This window comes from Hypanus sabinus, chromosome 21 (genome assembly GCF_030144855.1).
Source record: "Hypanus sabinus isolate sHypSab1 chromosome 21, sHypSab1.hap1, whole genome shotgun sequence".
Lineage (NCBI taxonomy): Eukaryota > Metazoa > Chordata > Chondrichthyes > Myliobatiformes > Dasyatidae > Hypanus > Hypanus sabinus.
Window position 1 is genome coordinate 39,622,602 of NC_082726.1, and position 23,586 is coordinate 39,646,187.

At 40.5% G+C, this 23,586-nt stretch overlaps 1 protein-coding gene across 4 annotated transcripts in view; it reads left to right on the top strand.

Moving 5' to 3' along the window:
* Positions 1-3,797: 3,797 nt before the first annotated feature.
* mapk8b (mitogen-activated protein kinase 8b) overlaps positions 3,798-23,586 on the top strand; it is a 116,825-nt gene continuing 97,036 nt past the window's right edge. For 3 of the 4 annotated variants that reach the window (XM_059946394.1, XM_059946393.1, XM_059946395.1), the window contains exon 1: positions 3,798-3,953. The gene's annotated coding sequence lies outside the window, so the exon portion shown is untranslated. Of the gene's footprint in view, positions 3,954-15,975; positions 16,131-23,586 lie in introns of all 4 variants that reach the window. The other variant, XM_059946396.1, reaches the window with a different exon arrangement.

Here is a 23,586-nt window from a genome sequence, read left to right on the forward strand (position 1 = left end):
CTTCTTCATAACTGCATCAATATGTTGGGACCAGGTTAGATCCTCAGAGATCTTGACACCCAGGAACTTGAAGCTGCTCACTCTCTCCACTTCTGATCCCTCTATGAGGTTAGGCTCCCACTACCTATAAAGGGCTCCAAATCGTTCGTGACTCTAACAGCCTCTGACAACCAACTCTTGACCTTCACATGTGGCTTAGCTACTAGGTAGAACTGGTCCTTTATCTTACCCTTCCTGAAGTCCACAATCAGCTCTTTCATCTTACTGACATTGAGTGCCAGATAGTTGTGGCACCTCTTCAATAGCTGGCATATCTCACTCCTGTACGCCCTCTCGTCTCCACCTGAGATTCTACCAACAATGGTTGTATAGTCAGCAAATTTGTAGATGGTATTTGAGCTATGCCTAGCCACACAATCATGTGTATACAGAGAGTAGAGCAAAGGGCTAAGCACACACCCCTGAGGTGCGCCAGTGTTGATCGTCAGCAAGGAGGATATGTTATCACCAATCCACACAGACTGTGGTCTTCCGGTTAGGAAGTCGAGGATCCAATTGCAGAGGGAGGTCCAGAGGCCCAGGTTCTGCAACTTCTTCCATCAGGATTGTGGGAATGATGGAATTAAATGCTGAGTTATAGTCGATGAACAGCATCCTGACGTAGGTGTTTGTTTTAGGTGGTCTAAAGCCATGTGCAGAGCCATGGAGATTGTGTCTGCTGTTGACTTATTGTGGCGATAGGCAAATTGCAATGGGTCCAGGTCCTTGCTGAGGGAGGAGTTCAGTCTAGTCATAACCAACCTGTCGAAACATTTCATCATTGTTGATGTGAGTGCTACCAGATGATAGTCATTAAAGCAGCCCACATTATTCTTCTTAGCACTGGTATAATTGTTGCTTTTCTGAAGCAAATGGGAACTTCTGCCCATAGCAGTGAGAGGTTGAAAATGTCCTTGAATATTCCTGCTAGTTGGTCAGCACAGGTTTTCAGAGCCTTACCAGTACTCCATTGGGACCTTCTGACTTGTGAGGGTTCACTCTCTTTAAAGACAGTCTAACATTGACCTCTGAGACAGAAATCACAGGGTCATCAAGTGCAGCAGGGATCTTCACAGCTATAATTGTGTTCTCCCTTTCGAAGTGTGTATAGAAGGAGTTGAGTTCATTTGGTAGTGAAACATCGCTGCCATTCATACTATTGGATTTCACTTTGTAGTAGGTAACATCTTGAAGACCCTGCCAGAGTTGCCGTGCATCTGATATTGCCTCCAACCTTGTTCAGAATTATCTATTCACCCTTGAAAAAGCCTTTCACAAATCATAGCTGGTTTTCTGGTACAGGCCTGGGTTGACAGACTTGAGTGCCACAGATCTAGCCTTCAGCAGACGACATACCTCCTGGTTCATCCATGGCTTTTGATTTGTGAATGTACAGTAAGACTTTGTAGGCACACACTCATCCACACAGGTTTTAATGAAATTGGTAGCAACTGCAGCATACTCATCCAGGTTCAAAGATGAATACCTGAATACAGTCCAGTCCACCGATTCAAAGCATTAACATTAAATATATATATATATATATATATATATATAGAGAGAGAGAGGTCCTTCATTGGTCAGAGTTAACCATGGATATTACATCCTAGCTGTCTATGTGCAAACCAGCAAACAAGCCGGGGCAGTATGATATGGAGAGCAAGCTGTTGCCTATGCAGCAGGCCTCCCCTCTCTGTGTAGCTGATGAATCCAAAGGAACAGCAGAGGCCAAAATGGTTTGTTCCAGGAGTTGCCAGTCTGCATTGAACCCAACATAGAACTACCTTATTAACTCCATCTCCAGATTTTTCCTTGGGGTTTAGTCCCAAAATCTTCCCCATGGGTGATTATAACTGCAAGGTTGTGGAGGTTTGAGGTCAGAGTTTTCCTTCTCTTAGATGAGTTGCCAATCGTGGCTGACAAGTCCGATCTGCCCAAAGCAACTGGTTTTAAGGTGCCAGTAACCCACCCTTGCACTCATCTCCCAGCAGTAGAAACAGATCTGCCAGGCTTAGTAGCTAAATGACATGTGAAGGCCAGGAGCTGGACTTGGATGTCAGAGGCAATCTAGATGTCAGACACACACCATTGGGAGCATTTAATAGATAGTGGGAGCTCATCCCCCACCTCACCCCCACCAATGAGAACTTTAAGGAACATTAAATATTCAAAGAAAATTCCTTCTGGAAGAAAAGTCCAAATAAAACAGGAGATATGCTCTAAATGAGAATGGCGCTGAGATAAAACCAAAACACCTATTTTAGATGGATCCTGCTGAGCCAACATATATTAGCCCAAATCGTGTGTTTACCTTTTCTTGTTACAACATTTAACAGTTCCTCTTAAACAATTCATTCTCTTTCATGCAGAGCGAAAGGATTAGTATTTTAAATACAGCAAGAATGAACAATTTTTAAGTATTTTTGGATGGTAATAGCAGATCTAGTGGAACTGCTGATTCACAAGGCAGAGACCAGGGGGTCAAACCTCAAAAATACAACTGCAGATGCTGTGGATCAAAGAATATGTAGACAACGGTGGAAAAACTCAGCAGGTCAGGCAGCATCCGTGAGAAGCCAACGTTTTGAGCTGAGACCCTTCATCAGGGTCTACTCTTCCTGCTGAGTTCTTCCAGCGTTGTGTACGTATTCAGGGGGTCAAACCTGACTTTTGGTACTCTTTCAGTGGGGTGTTCATGTTTTCCCTGTGACAGTGCGGCTTTCCTTCCACATGCCAAAGATATATGGATTGGTAGGTCACCTTGTCTCCATAAATTGTCCTTAGGATATAGGTGAATGGTAGAATCTGGAGAGAGTTAATGAGAATGTGGTGAGAAAAAAACAGGATTAATATAAATGCGTGGTTGGTAGTCTGTGTGGACTCAGTGGGCTTCAGTGGCTCTTTCCATTCTGTACCTCTCTATGAATGAAGCTAGCTTTTCTCTCTCCTCTTCTAAACATGAGCCTTTCCAAAATAGTGTTTCGAACTCTCCTGGGGTTTCCTGGAGTTTCTAGGAATTAAAGGTTAATTTCCAAGACAACGCTGCAATAAAGGTGGGAGGAAAGATAGGTTATAAAGCAAAAAAAGTTTGTTTTGAATACTTGGGAGGAGCTGATAGGAATGCGGATAGAATATAATGTGCAAATGTGTCAGTGTAGACTTTGAGGGCCAAAAGGGCAGTTTCTGTGCTGTATGAATTTATGACTCCTCTCTGATAAGGTTCTGTGCAACTTTGAATGGGAATCTGGCACACTGTTTCGAAAATAAATCAGTAGGATTTTCGTTTTCCTTATATATCATTTAGCATTGGTTTTTATTATTGTTACATGTGAACGGCTTTTCTTTGCATATTATTCCATACATTCTGTACATCAGAGTAGTAATAATAAAATACAAAATGCAGAGTATAATGTTACAGAGAGAGTGCAGTGCAGGTAGATTGGTAATTTTACCAATAGGAGGTGTGTGTTAGTTGTGATTTGTTGTGGGAGAGCGAAGGCTTCTCTTGTGAGTGGCAGTGTTGGGAGGCGTGGTATATGTTTTTGCAGGAGAGAGAGGGAGAACAGACAGCCAGCCAGGAGGGGCAATTTACCAGCCTCACAATGTCCCACACACACTCCCGCCTGCCCCCTCCCCCATGATCACACACTAGGGACTCTCAGGCGCGCTCCCCCCGCCCAAGCGCGCGCACGCCTGTTCCCGGGACGCCGTGTCCTCGGCAGCGCGCGTGGCAGCGGCGCGCACGCATGGGGGCTGACGCTGGGTTTTTTTTGCGCAGTTGCTGTGAGGGACGCCGGTCGGTGGGGAAGCGGCCGCTCGGTTGTTTGTGTCGCTCTCGCAGCTCTAGCGTGAACGGGAGCTCGGGCCCTGGGGGAGAGCGGAGCGGCTGGAGGAGGAACAGGCAGAGGCCGGGGGTGAGTGAGGGCAGGCCCAGTGGCTTTCACCGGCACGGAGGGAGAGAAAGACAACGGGCAAACGGGAAGGCGCAAGGCCCTGTTTATAGGGGAGGGGGTCCAATATTACGCCCCCTCCTCACGGGGAGCCTAATGTAAACCCTCCTTCCTCATATCCGCAGAGGGCCGACTTGTTCTGTCTAAGGATCTCATCTTCTTCAGCACGCCATCATTCCCCCACCCCCAAAATCCTGGGGTGCCATTAAGTAAACCTCTGTCTCAAATCTGGGGGGTCCCATTGTGATTCCCCCAAAATCCTGTGGGACCCCATTGATAACTTCGAAACATCGTGGTGTCCCATTATGTCTTTCTTCCTCCCCAAATCATGGGGTGTCATTGCCTCTCCCTGTCCCCCCAAATCCCGGGGCCCATTGTGTCTTTGCCCCTAACCCCCTCCCCCAATCCTGGTGTTTTATTGTATCATGCCCCCTTCCACCCGGATCTTGGGGATCGTTGTGCCCTATCCCAAAATCAATAGATTCATAGTTCTGTGCGGCATGGAATCAGGTCTTTTGCCCCAACTCGTCTATGCTAACCACCTGAACAGGTCCCATTTGCCGGTATTGGCCCGTATCCTACCCCTTCCAGCCCGTGAACTTCGCCAAATGTATTTTAAACATTGTAATTGATCCCATTATCTTCTCCGCCTCCAAATCCTGGGTTCTCCATTGTACACCCCCTCCAAAATCGAGCTGGGTTCCATTATCTTATCTCCTCCCTCCAATCCCCCGGCCCTGTTGTTTCGTCCCATTCTCCAACCCCTCGGGTCACACCCCTTAAGCGTCCTCTTGCATACCCTTACTGCCCGACGCACGGCGAGTGAACTAGTTCCCTTCGCCTTGTGTGTTACTGGGATCACCCCTTTCTCTGATGTCAAAACCAGATAAGCCTCGTCACATCTCCCCCACCCCCTGACTGACACCTTCCCTCTGCTTCCCGATTTCCCTTTGCACCATTACCGGTGCTGTAGGGAATGCTCTCCCTCCCCACTACCGTGTTATGACTTAAGTGTCCCCACCACGCTTCCCGGGATCCTGCAATGGGCATCATCGGTATGCCTTCCGTTTGCTTTCGCCGGTGACCCATCTTTCTCTATGGTGCCTGTTTTAGTTCACTGTGCACCTAAATGCTCTGAGGATCGTAAATAGCTCCCCTGGGGCATAGCAAGAGGTTTGCCCAGTCAAAGGATCTTTGGTTGTGGTTTTGCTCGATTAATCCTGTGATTATTTTTAAACATTCGGATAAAATTGGGCTTTGTGAAACTTGGAATTCTTTTCGTTTCTTGTATTGATAATCGCGATGCCTTTTTTTTGGCTGATACTTTGACAGTTCTTCACCTCTGATTATTGTCTCTCGGCGTTTACCCGGTTTTGCTCCCATCTTTTTAAGATACCCTTTTGTTTACATTGAAACGATGCCACTTTCGGTCCGATTGGAGAATCAAGCGAAACTCAAATTTCAGCTTTGTCTCTACAGTTGCACAATATTCTACAGACGCTTAACAGAATTTCAAAAGCATAGCTGCGAGGTGGACGCTGTTTCATTGTAAAGTGTGGTTGTCGAACCTTCCAAATCAACGCTTGTAAAATTACAAAGGATTTGTTATTTTAATATTAATTACATGCATTTGGTCATTTTTATTTATTACAAATGACGGATAATGTTTCAAATTCGTTTTTCATGGCGAATGGCGACTATTTTCTTGCAGGTCGTACCCCAGATTATAAAACAAATGTTGCACGCTCCAGTTGTTGTATTTACTTCATATCCCTTGCTGTCTTTCTGACTCCGCCACCACCACCCTCCTCCCCACTGTCCTTTGTTTGCGTCGTTCGGGGTTCTACGAAATAGAACGATCAATAACATTAGCGAATTGCATAATTAACTTGTGTTGATGTGGGAATGATAAAGGGTGTTTACAGGTACTTGTGCTTTAGTTGGTGCAAAGTTTAGTTTAAATGGTAAAAAAAATCTATATTTTTATCTTTTAAAGCATTGATTCAGAAACACTGCAGTTACAGTTTTTAATTTCATTTATTTCAAGAGAAAATTTGGAGGGGTAACTTTAATTATAGCGCATAATTGTAATTTTGGCACGTGCGTGGACTTGTTAAAATGTGCTGTTAAATATCTTGCAATAATAGGTTACATTCCTCTTAAAACAACACAGAAAAAACTAACACTTCATCTTTGTTTATCTTTATGCAAGATTTAAATTGAGTACAAACATCTCTCATGTGGACAAAGCCTTGTCAACATTTGATTGTATGAAGTACGTGTTCCAGTAAGGTTTCCTGACTTACAAACACCATCTGTCTGTCTTCAAAACCTTGTTTATCAGGGTTGTCAAATCTTTTAAATATGGCTTTTGTTTTTAAGATGGTGTAGAATAGTTCTGATCACTGTTACCATGTGGCTCTATTGCTTGATGTTTGAAGTTATTTTGCTATTTGCAAGCATTGTTTGAGCAGAGAATAGTTTCTGTGGTAAATTTATTGAGAGTCCTTTTGAGATGTGAGGAAAGATGTATTTTAGAAATACATTAAATATGCAGGACTTAACATGTAATTTGCATCTTGAATATATTGTCTTTTAAAGTCGTGATTGTCATGTACATAAAATTCTTCAAAACCTATATCTTAAAATTTCAAAGTTATAGTCCAGTCTAATTTGCATATATTAAAGCAGATATTGCAATCTAGCTGATGTTTATAATCTGGTCTACCTTAAACTTTTTAACCAGTTTAATTCATTTGGTCCATTTGAATGCCATTTTTGCATTGACGCATGATGTCTGTATTAGTTTCATTTAAGTTTAGCTGTGCAGCAAAAAAACCCTCCAAAGATAAGATAGTATTTCTATGTAATGTAACTTAAAATTGCCTCAAATACACTCAAAATGTGTTTGAAAACAGGATTACTTCGGGTACAGTGTTTCATTTCTCTTCAGACGTTTTGCATGTAAATTGTATAAGCAAGGTTAAAAATCTTATGTGTTGAGCATTGTCATGTTTGTCTTTAATTGTGCAAATCATAAGTTTAAACAAAAACCCTGTGAACATTGGCTTGCCAGATATTTGGTTGGTTTTCACTGGGAGTTAGTCCAGTGATTTTTTTAAAATATATATCTATCTATTCTCTCCTCTCTCCCTTCTCCCTTCTCCCTTCTCCCTTCTCCCTTCTCCCCTCTCCCCTCTCCCCTCTCCCCTCTCCCCTCTCCCCTCTCCCCTCTCCCCTCTCCCCTCTCCCCTCTCCCCTCTCCCCTCTCCCCTCTCCCCTCTCCCCTCTCCCCTCTCCCCTCTCCCCTCTCCCCTCTCCCCTCTCCCCTCTCCCCTCTCCCCTCTCCCCTCTCCCCTCTCCCCTCTCCCCTCTCCCCTCTCCCCTCTCCCCTCTCCCCTCTCCCCTCTCCCCTCTCCCCTCTCCCCTCTCCCCTCTCCCCTCTCCCCTCTCCCCTCTCCCCTCTCCCCTCTCCCCTCTCCCCTCTCCCCTCTCCCCTCTCCCCTCTCCCCTCTCCCCTCTCCCCTCTCCCCTCTCCCCTCTCCCCTCTCCCCTCTCCCCTCTCCCCTCTCCCCTCCCCCCTCTCCCAGTGGCAGTGCAGCTCATTTTTATCTCCATTTGTTGGGGGTGAAGGGGGAGGTAAGACAAATATGTAATTGCCATCAGTGCTTGCTTAGCCAACAGGCTGACTGACTCTATGGTACAGAGGGTGTGGAATTAAAAGTGACAGGTGAAATTTACCTAATCTTTCCAGATTTCTTTTGCAACAATAACTAAATATGATGAGTCACTGGCTTGAAGATTTTCAAAAGATCTTTTAATGTTTTGGATTTATGACTAAATTACCTAGATGAAGTATAGCCATGTAGCTTGGCTGTGAATGGAAATAATGTTAAATGGAGCAAAAACATGTTTCTTTACCAACAATTGTGTAATATGGGTTGCTTCTTAAATGGAGCAAAAACATGTTTCTTTACCAACAATTGTGTAATATGGGTTGCTTCTTGCCACAAATACAGTACCTGGAAAGTTTATGCGTGCACCTGAAGATTGTGAGTTCATCTCCAAGTCCAAATGAATCAAGGAGCTTATGCTGCTATTAATGCCCCAAAGCGCATACACTTCTGGAAGAAGTAATATCTATTCTAACCAGGAATGCCTTCAGCTTTCACCTAAAGTTATTTGATGACCCAGCATTCACCAAACAACAAAGCAACTGTTCCAGGGTTTCTGTTTACTGGGGCATCTGGCACGACTTCAGTATGGTCTTATCTAATAATTGTTAACAATTAATTGGCCCAAACTGTCAACTGGGACACATGCTATTGGATTTACCTTGAATCTCAGATAACTATTAAAAGCTTCTGCAGAGTTCAATATCAGTTCAGTTACCCGCCTTGATAAGGATACTTTACATCAAAAGTGATGTACTCTCTTTATTATATTCAAATCCTTCATCACTCACTTTGCAAGTGGAAATAAATAAGACTATCTTCTACAAGGACAACAAAATATGAATGTCCTGAAACATGTTTTTCCTTTAATTGTACCCTGCTTAAAACATGATTGCTCAAATATCTTATTATGCATGAGAACATCCAGATCCCTTGCTTTTTTTATCCTCACACATCCATTTCCCTGAAACATTCAACACAGGAAATTCTGCACATTCTGGAAATATTTGCTTGTTTCACATTCATCCTGAAAGTGAGCATGACACTCATCCAAGTTAAACATTATTTACTAGTCATGAGTCCATTTGTCCAGTAGCTTGACTATCCCAAAAGTAGGGAAGCATAGTCTATTTTCTTTATACTCAGAAGTATCATCTGTAAATTCAGTCCCAACAGTTGTATCTAGATCTTGTAATAAAAACTATTTAAAATCCCAGAGTGACATCCTTCATAACTGGTGTCTAAACAAATCAAAACTACAGTTTGACCTTGCTTTGCAAGCCCATTCTCAATCTATCACAAAATATTACTGTTTATCAGGATTCTTTAATCTTCTGTTCAGCCTTTCAGTGATATGTTATCAAAAGTGTTTTTGAAGTCTGAATAGGTAAGTCTATACTTTCCTCATCTACCAAATTTGCAATATAATTTGTATCATTGTTTTCAATTATGAAATTAGATTATTTGTAAGACAACAGAAAACTGTATGCTTGAGTTCCACTGCTTGACTAAACATCAAATATCAATATCGTGTAGAATTTAGCAGTAGGTTAAAGTATGATCCAGAGTAACAATTATTTCATTTTCCTTTACACTTGTGAGCTGGGAATGACATTAAACAATCTTGAATTGAATTGATAAATGTTGACAGATATGTAAAGATATGGAAAAGCTGAACCTTGAAGAGGATCTAACTTGATATGCTGCTTCATTGGAAATATTAACCAGATGTTTTTGGAATATTATGTATAATTTTGGTCCTATTGCTAACAGAACATTGTACATTAGAAAGAAGAGAATGGAAGTTATTGGGACTGACACTGTAAGCTAAAAGGCACAATGTACAGTGATGCAGTGTTATGTATGGTGAAGGAAGAACAATATCTTGAAATTTGTGATGCTGCTGTATTTATAAAATATAAAGCAGACAACTTGTGCTGACTAGATTACTGTGAGGAGCAGACAGCACCGAGTTGCTTTAGTATTCATGCCATGCTGTACTCTGATCATTTACTATCATCTTGCTATTGTTTATATGTGTTTCAAGTTATAGGTCAGAATACAGGCATAGTATCTAAGATTGGACTCGTAGCAGTTTCTGTCACCGATCAACATACACAGTGCTGGTAATAGAACATAAAACAGTACAGCTCAGTGCATTCCCTTTGGCCTTGATTTAACACACTCTCAGATCAATCCTACATTTCCCTCCCACATAACCTTCCATTTTTCTTGCACCTAGGTACCTATCTTAAGAGTTTCTTAAATGTTCTTAATGTGTCTGCCACACACCCACCACACTGTTTTTAAATAAAAAAACTAACTCTGACATCCCCCTTGTATTTTCCTCCAATCACCAGAAGTTTATGCCCCTATGTATGAGCCATTTATGTCCTAAGCAAGCAGTTTTGGCTAATCTTAAGATGATGCCCATCATACTGATTCTTTGGGTTATATTAGTTAGCAGTTTAAACATTATGGAACACCTATTTTTTGTAGATTTCACTTTATTCTGGTGTAGTTTGATTGTTACCTATCTATGCTTTGTCAGATAAACTGATCTTCCTTGAATCCTTCCGTTAAATTCTAAATTCAATTCTAAGCATCTCTACACAATTTAAAATCAGTCACCAGGTAATTATTATTTCCATTCACTCCATCAGTGGATTTCTCCTCTCAGCACAATGTTCCGCATTACACCTTGTCATGTTTGTGGCTTTGGAAATTAAATTAATTACTTTGTGGTTGTGAACTTGTGTCCTTTTGTGCTAGTGGGCACAAGTTCACACCAACAAAGTAATTAATAGTCCTGGTCTTTTATTAAAATCTTGGAGCTTTTGTGTGTTGATGAGATAACAGGGGTTGTCGTAATGCAATTAATTTCTGTTGAGTTAAGTCACTTGGAGAGATTCTCTGCCATTGGTGTAGTTCTAAATAACTGGTGTCCATCTATCATGAAATTCTTTTTTAAAAGAAGTTACTTGAGGCTATCTCAATTTTCATTTGTTCTTGTTTCACTCCAACAGTCTATTTCTACTACAACAGTATATGTTTGTTCTCAGAACATTGACATTTTGCTTTCATTATCTGTTCTGGGCCATGAGATTCACGTAGTTACTTAGTACACATGCCATAGTGAACTGTTATAAGAGAAAATTATTTACTATTTTCGCTACAGTCAGGTTTAGGTACATAAATTTTATAGCAATCAAAAAATCAGAGCTAACTTGTATATATTTTGAAGTAGTTTTTAAGATGCTGATCAATCTTTTGTTTAATGAGTACATATTTGCATTTATACTTTTGAAATTGGCCAGTAGTTCTACTGCAGTTGTCCAAGGCCTTGGTGAGACCGCACCTAGAATATTGTGTGCAGTTTTGGTCCCCTAATCTGAGGAAAGACATTTTTGCCATAGAGGGAGTACAGAGAATGTTCACCAGATTGATTCCTGGGATGGCAGGACTTTCATATGAAGAAAGACTGGATCGACCAGGGCACTAGGCTTACACTCACTGGAATTTAGAAGATTGAGAGAGGATCTTATTAAAACGTATAAAATTCTAAAGGGATTGGACAAGCTAGTTGCAGGAAGATTGTTTCCGATGTTGCGTAAGTCCAGAACGAGGGGTCACAGTTTAAGGATAAAGGGGAAGAATTTTAGGACCGAGATAAGGAAAAACTTCTTCACACAGAGAGTGGTGAATCTGTGGAATTCTCTGCCACAGGAAACAGTTGAGGCCGGTTCATTGGCTATATTTAAGAGGAAGTTAGATATGGCCCTTGTGGCTAAAGGGATCAGGGGGTATGGAGAGAAAGCAGGTACAGGGTTCTGAGTTGGATGATCAGCCATGATCATACTGAATGACGGTGCAGACTCGAAGGGCCAAATGGCCTACTCCTGCACCTATTTTCTATGTTTCTATATATAATTTATTTAGATTTGTGAAATATAAAATTATACACTGAACTTTGTGAGCTGGTGAAATGGCTCATTCACTAAAAAGGACATGGGTGTACCATCACTCAAATTCCCTTCCAAGTTGCAGATCATCTTGACCTCCAAATATAGAAGGGTTCTTCATTATCATCCAGTTTAAATCTTGGAATTCCCTGATCTGCTGCTGCAAGAAGACTTTCACTAGAGAACAGCAGTGGCTCAAGCAGGCACCTTTCCATCACTTTTTGAAGGGTGATTAAGGATGCGCAAAAAAATGCTTGCTTTGCCCATGATTGCTCTATGTAACAATTACTGGTCCTGTCACTTGCTCATTAAACAAAGTCTTCCCAGCCATCTGCCTACTAAACCTTCCCTATCTTAAACAGGTCCCTGGTGTAACTTCCTTTTGGAAGACAAAACTAATGATTATCAGGACTTTGTGCAGTGCTCACTGAAATATTTTGCACTATATATCATAATCTTTCAAAACAATCAAAAACTTAACCTTTTAATCAAAAGGTATAATTGAAAATAAAACTTCATTAAAATTAAGTATCAAAGTTATCTGAAAGTATAAAATACTTTATGGTTGTCTTCCTTCACACAGCTATAAATTCAACTATGCCAGGTCTATCCTGGTAACATACACAACAAGTTGGCAGCACTCAACAGGCCAGGCAGCAACTATGCAAAAGAGTAAACAGTCAAAGTTTTGAGCCAAGACCCGTCATCAGTCCTGATGTTTATGTCAATAGTTTATTCTTTTCCATAGTTGCTGCCTAGGCTGCTGAGTTCCTTCAGCATTTTGTGTGTGTTGCTTGGATTTCTGGCATCCTTAGATTTTCTTGTGTTTGTCCAGGTCTATCCTAGTGAAGTTTCCTTGGGCAGATTCCTCAAACATACATATTGTGGAAGTGTGGGATTTACATTGCACAAAGGAACCATTTGTCAGAGCTGTGCATTAATTTTTAAATTGGAAGATTCAGTATATTGTAAATATATGTTGCAAGAAAAACTTTGTGAGCCCTTTGCATTTACCTGGTTTTCTGCATTATTTACTCATAAAATGTCTGATCTTCAATAACAGACACAATCTGTCTGAACGAAAAAAAAGCAAACAATTGTACTTCTCATCAATATTGAGTACACCATTAAAGCATTCACAGTCTTGGCACAAAACAGCATGTAAACTTCTGGGGTAATCCCGCCTCCTGAAACTATTGGGAGTCAGGTGTTCCAATCAGTGAGATGAGATTGGAGGTGTGGGTCATATAGGTGCCCTGCCCTATATATTTAAAAAAAAAGACACAGGTTACTGACAAAGTCAGCTTTTCGGAAGAAAGATCTGTTTATGTGCACCATGCCATGATCAAAACAGCTTCCAGAGGACCTTTAGAAGAAGAATTGTAGAGATGTATGAAGCTGGGTAAAGCTACAAAAACATTTCTAAAGACCTGATTGTTCATCAGTCCACAGTAAGAGAAATTGTCTACAAATGGAGGAAATTTGGTACTGTTGCTACTCACCCTATGAGTGGGCATCCTGCAAAGATCACACCAAGAGTACACCATGCAATGCTGAGGGAGGTGAAAAAGAACACAAGGGTTACAGCAAAAAACCTGTTTTTTAAAAAAAAAATCTCTAGATCTTGCTAAAGTCTCTGTTCAGGTGTCCACTATAAGAAAAGCACTGAACAAGAATGGTGTTCATGGAAGGACATCACAGAGGAAACTACTGCACTTCAAAAAAAAAAGTTGCTGCATGTCTCAAGTTTGCAAAAGACCACCCAGATGTTCCACAACACTTCTGGGACAATGTTCTGTAGACAGATGAGACAAAAGTTGAACCTTTTGGTAGAAATACACATTGCTATGTTTGGAGGAGAAAGGCCACTGCATACCAATGCCAAAACCTCATCCCAACTGTGAAACATGGTGGAAGGAACATCATGCTTTGGGGCTGCTTTGCTGCCTCAGGACCTGGACAATTTAACAGTCATTGAGGGAATAATTAATTAAAAATTGTTTCAATACATTTTACAGGAGAATGTCAGGCTAACAGTTTGTCGCCTGTAGCTTAATAGAAATGGGATGATCTAACAAGATTGATCCAGAACACAAATAAATCAACAGAAAATTTGTTAAAAAGAATGGTTTAAAAAGAAGAAAATTTGTGTTTTGGAATGGCCAAATCAGAGCCCAGACCTTAACCCAATTGAGATGCTGTGACATTCAGGCTGTTCATGGAAGGTATCCCAGAAATATGATGAACTGAAACAGTTTTGTATGGAGGAATGGTCTAAAATTCCTCTTCGCTGTTGTGCAAGCCTGATTAGCAGCTCTGAGAAGCGTTTGGTGAAGGTTATTGCAGTTAAAAGATGATCAGTTATTAAATATAAGGGTTTACATACTTTTTTCAGCCTGGACTACGAATGATTAAATAATGTGTTCAATAAAGACATGAAAAGCACAATTCTTTGTCAATAGTTTAGGCAGATTGTGTTTGTCTATCATTGCGACTTATAGACGAAGATCCGATCACATTTTATGAATAATTAATAGAGAAAACCAGGAACTATAAAGGATTCACGCAAGTTTTCTTGCTGGGGAGATATCATTGAGGAGAGGAATTTCTGAGAATGCATTTATTGTAGGCTGGCTTAGTGTCATCACAGACCTTTGAACTTTGCTGCATTTCTCGCCACCTTCAATGTTGCCACAAATGTTTTGTAGAAGCAACGGGAACAGGATGCTCACTTCTGGCCTGAACAGCACTACCTGAACCTGTGAAAAATATAAAGGCTTTCAGAAGAATGTAATTTTTTTAAGTTATTATTTCAGCAAACTGATTTGCTGCAAAACTATATTGCTTGACAACTGAGGAGTGGCAGAATTTCTAATTGCTGACATTAATGGAGAAAAGTGGTCCACTTGTTGGCATCTCCCAGAGTTAAAGAAATATTTTTTTTGTCGAAGAATCAAACTGGACGTCTTCTGTATTGATTTGAATTTCTGTCATCAATGATAAATCACATACACTTTCAATGTCAGTGCTGCTTGTAATATTTGTTGGTTCTGTCCAGACATTAAACTGTTTGAAGCCCAACAGGCTACTTTCCAGGAGTTCACTGTAGTCAGTGGTCAGGAAGACACGATGAAGAATCAAGTAGCTTTCATAACCATGTGTTATTAATCATGACATATTAGTATCTAATGATAACAGTTGATTTTTAGGTCAGCTGTTTGGATGGATCCTTTCATAATCTTAAAAATGGTGGAAGATCAGACCACTTGTGGTAACTTGAGTCAGTATGGGGCAGTAAGATCCTATGTTCAGTCATCTTTTGTTAAGTGCTCCCATTTACTTAAGGAGCCAACTTGTGTAAGGGGCATGCAGAAAATATCATGTTTTAAAATAGTTTCAGTTTTATATTACTTGTTGATCCGAATGGTTTCTGCAAAAGAACATCACCACCTTTGCATTTTATTTTTATGTCTTTTCCACAGCTAACATTAGTTCAAACATTTCAATTTAATATCAGAGAATGTGTACAGTATGCAACCTGAAATTCTTACTCTTTGCAGACATTACATACTTAGTGATGCAAAATATGTCTTCCTTTATCAGAGAGAAATTCATTCAGTCATTTTGTTTGCATCAGGGTTGAACATTCTTTATTGAAGTGCTGATATTTATGCTTTGCATTGCCATGAGATGACTTAAAAATAGCTCATAGGATTATCTGTGAAATTTCATAACTAATCATAGCAACCTTTCCATTTAAAACAATTTTGATTATTATGGAATTGGGTAAGTATGGGGACCCTTGCTGTTGAGAAATAGATTACCTGTTCCCCTGGATTCTGTGAACTACTAGTTCAGTACTCATTGGGTCTGTTACTTTTAGAACATGCTATCCCTAATTTACAAAGTTAGGGTCACCAGGACATTTTTTTCCCCCTTAATTGCTTCTAAATTTGTATCTAAGTTGATTACACCAGGCTGTTAGTACTCAGAGGCAGTTGTGTATAAACTTGATGGCAGAATAATAGTGAATGCTGATTTGCATTATCTGTGTTTGCTATTGTCTGGGAATGCATATTTCACTAGGTGTGTCCAAGAACTTGTGTTGTTTTTCTCATCCCTAACTTAGTAATGCAGGGACAATATTGATCATTTCAGCACAGCCCAGAAATGGAATGTGTATCAGCTCAAGCTAAATTTACAAGATGTTCTATCACACCAAGAAAAGTGACTTTCAATCCTGCTATCTAAATGCTAACAAGATGGAGAATAAAGTGTTTAACAGATGGGTACAGTTATGGATAGGACTTCAAGGTGTTGATTTTATGCTCTTCTCGCTGCTGCCAACAGGAAGGAGATACAGGTGCCTTGGGGTCGCACATCACCAGGTTCAGAAACAGTTATTATCTTTCAATCAAAAGGCTCCTGAACCAGTGTGAATACTCACCTCAACTCTGAACTGATTCCACACCTATAGACTCACTTTCAAGGACTTTACAACTCAGGTTATCAGCATTATTTATTTATTTCCTTTTGTATTGCACAGATTTGTCTTTTGCACATTGGCTATTTGTCAGTCTTTGTGTGTAACTTTCTAATTGATTCTTTTGTATTTTTCTCTGCTGTGAATGTCTGCAAGAAAAACTGGATCTTAGGGTAGTATATGGTGAGAAACGTACTTTGATAGTAAATTTACTGTCGACTTTGAACTTTAGTTTTTACTTAATTTCATTGCAAATTTCCTCAACAGGATTCTGTTCAGAATAGTAATACCTGCAGCTGACAATGTACATAGTTATCAAAAAATGTGTAATGAATTTTAATCATGCAGGATAGTTTTGCAGACATTGACTGTGGAAGAACTTATTGTGCTGTACAGTATGTCAAGATTTCCCAGTTGCTGCCTCTTGTTTGACTTAAGATTTCAGAAGTTTTAAAGTAAACTATAAAGTACCCTCTAGATTAGAGCTTTCAGTTTCTGAAAATTAAAAACTTCAGATGCCGGATGTCTGAAATGACAAGGAATTGCTGAAAAGACTCAGAAAACAACACCTGTAGAAAAAGAATTAATGTTTCAGTTTGAAGGTGCTTTATCGGATCTGAGAAAGAGAAAGCAAGCTGTTTCTAAGTTGCAAAGAATGGGGGAAGAGATGGATAGAACAAAGAGACTATCTCTGAAAAGCTCTGACCAGTATTATTTTTGTGATAAGTTGTAAATGATAAAACTGACAAGTTAATGTGAGCAGTTATACAGAGAACCCAAACAGAAGAAACACAAGCTGTAGAATAAGGTCGTACAGAGAACAAAAACAGTAAAGATATTTTCCCCTCACAGCCATCTCAACTCTGCTTCCTCCCGATCTATGTCATTCCATTGTCCTTGCTTCTGTGCTCCAATAGGGAAGCTTTCTACACAAATGCCTCAAGATATCTTCCTTACTCCTGAACTTTGGCTTTCACTCTACCATTGTTGTCATATCCCTTGATTGCAACTCCTTTATTTCAGAGTTCTGGAGTTTTACAAAGGTGGACAGAGGTTGAGAGCAGAGCAAGGATACTTCCCCCGGTCTTCACCTTCCAACCCGCCATTCTTCATGTTAAATAGATATTTCTACACCATTTCCACCATCTTCAACATGATACCATCAATAAATACCTTTTCCTTTGCCTTTCAGTAGTTCAAAGGGACCAGTGCTTTGTTTTTACTGGTCATCTCAATTTCCAGCACCAACTTCTTGTCTTAGAGCACACATAACATCTGTTTTAACTTCCTTTCTCACCATCCAGGGATGAATTTTCCTTCCAGGTGAAGCAGTGATTCGCATGCATTTCTTCCAAAGTTTATTCCAGAAACCAAATACATTGGGTAACCTCTTTTGAAGTACCTGTATTCATTTTGCAAGAGCACTGTTGAGCTCTGGTTTCCTGCTGACTTAATTTTTGATCACACCCTGACCTTTCTGTTTGTGACTTGTGCTGTTCTAATAGGTCTAAATTAATCTTGTGGAACAGTACTTCTGTCTTGCAACACTTGTTGAATTGTAGAACTTGGTGGCTCACTTTGTATGTGACTTCTTCATGAGCACTGGGGATGTCCTTGTTCTATACATTTTGCAACTTCTCTGATCTCTGTTATTCCATACTCACTCTTAACTGCTTTCATTTCAATTTCCATATTCCTTTATTCAGATTTTCTTTCCAACTGTCTCCAATGACAGAATGTCTTTATTTGCAGCTTGCTCTCACTGTGACCTAGGCCTCATCAATTGCCCACCATTGAGAACATCTACCATAAACGCTGCATGGGCAGGGCGAAAAGCATTATCAAGGATCCATCTCACCCTAACCATGGAGTTTTTACTCTCCTTCCATCCGGTAGGCGCTACAGGAGCCTCGGCTCCCGCACCAGCAGGCACAGGAAGAGCTTCTCCCCTGATGCTGTGACCCTGCTGAACCTTGCATCACAATGCTAAGCAGTATTGCACCCATATTGTATTGTCTCAGTACTTTTATATTTGTGTGCGGTAGCACTTACTTTTTATTTGCAGTTACTTTGTAAATAACACTATTCTTTGCATTTCTGGTTAGATGCTAACTGCATTTCATTTGGCTTTGTATCTGTACTCGGCACAGTGACAGTAAAGTTGAACCTAATCTTTTCAGAGGGATTCCTGTCTATTACTGTCCCATCCTCGGTGCAACTTAAAACTAACTGATGTTTTTCTTCTGATGAAAAGAAGATTTTTTTCCCTATAGATCGTGCCTAATCTAAAGGAGTCCAGTATTTTCTTTTTTTATTTCTCCCATTTTAATTTATGGCCACATAAAGAATGAATATTCATCTCTCATTCAAAACAAGCAGAATAAAACAAATTAACTGGCATTTCAATATACGAATTGTTGACATCAGTAAATAGGCTACCTCTCTTATTCATTCACAAGTTGTAGGTATCACTGGAAATGCCCATCCCTTGATTCCCCACAAGGTTGATAATATTTCTGCAATTATAGGGTAGATACATTAGTAGATCAGTGAAATATTTCCAAGATGATATGGAGGACTTGAGGTGGTGACATTTCCATGCACCATTTACTCTTAGCTTTGAGAGATGAAGGAGTAAACCTTTTTTTTTAATGCCAAGGACCAATCCCATTAAGCAAGGGTTCCATGGACCCCATGTTGGGAACCCCTGTTGTAGATGTTCAATGATGAAGATGCTGTCAGTTAGTGGTGATGGAAATGAAAGTATAAATCAGCTGGTTTGCTGTATTCTAAATGGTTTAAGCTCTATGGCCCATATTTACACCAAGATTGTAATGAAGTGCAGTGGATTATTGGTCAGCAAGTTAAATTTAATACACTTCTTATCACTCCCTTTATTAGGAATGCAACAGATGCTAACTGATCTGCTTTTTGTTAACAAGTGATTTTCTACCTTATTGACTAGCTGCTGGAATTACAGCTGTATTGAAACAGCTTTGAAGAGCACCCAGAGGGCACCCTGTCTTTAGAAATATTGTGGAGATGTTTGTAGTTCTACATGACAATAGGTGTGTGGTAATGTTATGGTTGTGAATCCATTTTGGATTTACTGAGGAAATGAAAGCCATTAATAAAGGCAGGTGTGGTTCTTCTGACACACAGTTTATGGTAGAAACTCAAAAGGAAAAGACAAGATAGGTTATTTGTATTATAAGAAAGAACCTTAAATTTATAATAAAACAAGTGGATCTGGTCATAGGTTGCTGCTGTATGTAGGAGCTGATGGAACTCATTTGTGGTCTGGTAATTATAACTGCAGGGGGCAGGGATTCAGATTTCTGGATCACTGGGACCTGTTCTGGGGCAAGTGTGACCTGTACAAAAAGGATGGGTTGCGCTTGAATCCCAGGGTGGTCAATATCCTGGCGGGGAGGTTTGCTGTTGGGGAGAGTTTCAACTTGTTGAGGGGTGGGAACCAAACTGAAGAGACTGGGGAAGAGGAGGTTGGCTCACAAATAGAGAAAGCTTGGAGACAGTGCAAATGAGAGGATAGGCAGGTGATAGAGAAGGGACGCGCTCAGACAGATGGTTTGAGATATCTCTATTTTAATGCAAGGGGTATTATGAACAAAGCAGATGCGCTTAAAGAGTGTGGATCAGTACTTGGAGCTATGATGTTGTGTCTATTACAGAGACATGGATGGCTCAGGGGCAGGAATGGCTACTTAGAGTGCCAGGATTTCGATGTTTCAGAAAGGACAGGGAAGGAGGCAAAAGAGGTGGGGGTGCAGCACTGTTGATCAGAGATAGTGTCACGGCTGCAGATGAGGAAATCATGGAGGTATTGTCTACGGAGTCTCTGTGGGTGGAAGTTAGGAACAGGGAAGGATCAATAACTAATGGGTGCTTTTTATAGACCACAGGAATATCGAGGAGCAGATAGGTAGACATTCTGGAAAGGTATAATAATAACAGGGTTGTTGTGGTGGGAGATTTTAATTTCCCAAGTATCAGTTGGCATCTCCCTAGAGCAGGGGGTTTAGTTGGGGTGGAGTTTGGTGTGTTCAGTAAGGTTTCTTGACAAAATGTGTAGATAAGCCTACAAGAGGAGAGGCTGTACTTGATTTGGTATTGGGAAATGAACCTGGTCAGATCTCTCAATGGGAGAGCATTCTGGAGATAGTGATCATAATTCTATCTCCTTCACAGTAGCATTGGAGAGGGAAGGCCTTCATCAATCGTGAGATTAAGTTTAGGAGCTGAGAGGTAATGTTACAGCTATATAGAACCCTGGTCAGACCCCAGTTGGAGTACTGTGCTCAGTTTTGGGCATCTCAGTACAGTAAGGATGTGGAAACTATAGAAAGGGGGCAGAGGAGATTTACAAGAATGTTGCCTGGATTGGTGAGCATGCCTTATGAGAATAGGTTGAGTGAACTCAGCCTTTTTTCCTTGGAGCGATGGAGGATGAGAGATGTGTAAGATGATGAGAGGCATTGATTGTGTAGATAGAGGCTTTTTCCCAGGGCTGAAAAGGCTAGCACAAAAGGGCATAGTTTTAAGGTGCTTGGAAGTAGGTACAGAAGCGCAATCAGGAGTAAGTTTTTTTTTTACACAGAGAGTGTTGAGTGCATGGAATGAGCTATTGGCGATGGTGGTGGAGGCAGATAAGATAGGGTCTTTTAAGAGACTCCTGAACAGGTGCATGGAGGTCAGAAAAATAGAGAGCTATGGGTAACCCTAGGTAATTTCTAAGGTAAGGACCTGTTCAGCACAGTTTTGTGGGCCGAGGGGCCTGTATTCTACTGTAGGTTTTCTATGTTTCTGATGTTTTCTAGTTTGTCTGATGTTTGTGAAACTTAAGTTCAGAGATGATACTCTGGTGTTTGAGACTTGGACGTGATAGTATATCAGAAAGGAGGAAAATCACCTGGACACATGGCTCTAAGAGGCATTTCCTCTCCTTGGATTAAAAAGAGTCAAAAAAACTGATCAATTAAGAGAGAAGGGAGGGAGAAAAGAAACAAGTGAGGCAAGTTTAGAGATCCAGAAAGTAGCACTGAGGAGCCTTAGTTGTTGCAGTTGGATGTAGTTCTTGCAGCCTGCATAAAGAAGAGCAGAGTTTGCATAGAGAATGGGTAAACTGACCACAACCCTGTGATACAGGGAGCTATTCAAGTTGTGGGATGGGAATGAGAAGGTAGTACAATGCAGGGTAGCATGGTTGGATGGTTTAATGCTGTTCTCTGCAAATGTGAATTTGATTCCTAAAGGCTGTGTTGCTGGCGCAGTACTAAGGTTAACATCACTTCCTCAGGGCTGCAGACGAAACTCCTTTTGCTGTGGTTCATATAAGAAACAATGGTGAAAATGGGTAGAATTGTGGATAGTGGGGAAGGTTGTTAAAGGACCTTAACTGCATTTTACAGGAGCACCATTGAAAGCATCCTGACAAGTTGCTTTCCATCTGGTAATGGGAGCAGCTGAGCATCAGATTTTGAAGTCCCTGCAAAGGACTGTGAGAAGAGCTGAGACGGCTACCCTACCACCCTTTGGGGGCATTTATCAAGAGTGCTGTGTACGCAGGGCCCTTAGCATTATTAATGAACCCACCCATCCATCCAGCATTCTCTGACTTTCTACCATCAGGCAGGAGACTCTGATGCATAAAAACGAAAATGGACAGAATGGGAAACAGTTTCTTCTTTGAAGCCATTAGGCTTCAAATGGCTGCCCCATCATACTTGAAGTGTCATTGGTTACTCTGTTCCATACCTGACAGTATTTAATTTAAGCACTTTAGTTTATTATTTATGTGAGATTCACCTGCAGATTTTATCCTTGCTTTCATAAGTTATCGTGTAGTATGTGTATTACTGTGCTTTACACCTTGGTTCAGAGAAACATTGTCTTGTTTCTATATACATTATATGGTTATATACTGTATGTTATATGGGCTGTACATGTATATAGTTAAATGACAATAGACTTGACTTGATACAGCAAGTTATTGTTCAGTTGCAGATATGGGGGGAAAAATGGCAGATGGAGTTACATTAGATGGAGTTTAATCCAGAGAGGTTAAAGTTTAAAGGAGGTATGTCAGACAAGATTTTTATATAATACATACAGTTGCAAATAAAAGTTTGTTAACCTTTTGCAATTACCTTGTTTTCTGCATTAATTACTCTTAAAATGTGGTCTGGTCTTCATCTAAGTCACAATAATAGACAGACCCAATCTGCCTAAACTAATTGTATACAAGCAGTTGTACTGGTACTCGTCGTTACCGAGTACACCATTTAAACAATCGCAGTCTAGTTTCAAAATAGTATGTAAACCTCTGGGGTAATGCCATTTATAAAAGCTGTTTGGTATCCGGTGTTCCAATCAATGAGGTGACATTGGAGCTGTGGGTTGCAGAGGTGCCCTGCCCTGTTTTTAAAAAAATGATACAGAAAATCAGGTTCCTGACAGAACTGGCTCTTCTGAAGAAAGATCTGTTTATGTGCACCATGCCTCGATCAAAACAGCTTTTAGAGGACCTTTAGAACAAGAATTGTAGAGATGTATGAAGCTGGATAAAGTAACAAAAGCATTTCTGAAGACCTGAATGTTCATCAGTCCATAGTGAGGAGAATTGTCAAATGGAGGAAATTCGGTACTGTTGCTACTCACCCTATGAGTGGGCATCCTGCAAAGGTCACACTAAGAGTACACCGTGCAATGCTGAAGGAGGTGAAAAAAGCCTAAGGGTAATAGCAAAAAACCTGTAAAAATCTCTAGAACTTGCAAAAGACTCTGTTCATGTGTCCCCTATAAGAAAAACACTGAACGAGAATGGTGTTCGTGGAAGGACACCACAGAGGAAACTACTGCTCTCTATTTAAAAAAAAAACATTGCTACACATCTCAAGTTTGCAAAAGACCACCTGGATATTCCACAATGCTTCTGGGACAATGTTCCGTGGACAGATGAGACAAAAGTTGAACCTTTTGGTAGAAATGCACATTGCTATGTTTGGAAGAGAAAGGGCACTGCACACCAACACCAAAACCTCGTCCCAACTGTGAAACATGGTGGAAAGAACTTCATGCTTTGGGGCTGCTTTGCTGCCTTGGAACCTGGACAACTTGCAGTTGTTGAGGGAACAATTAATTCAAAATTGTTTCAAGACATTTTACAGGAGAATGTTAGGCTAATGATCTGTCACCTGAAGCTTAATAGAAGTTGGATGATGTAACAAGACAATGATCCTGACAGAAAATTAGTTAAAAAGAATGGGTTAAAAAGAAGAATATTTGTGTTTTGCAATGACCAAGTCAAAGAGTCCAGACCGAAGCCTAATTGAGATGCTGTAACATATGGGCTGTTCATGCAAGTAATACCAGAAATATTGATGAATTGAAACAGTTTTGTATGGAGGAATGGTCTAAAGTTCCTCCTCGCTGTTGTCCAAGCCTGATCAGCAGCTCTG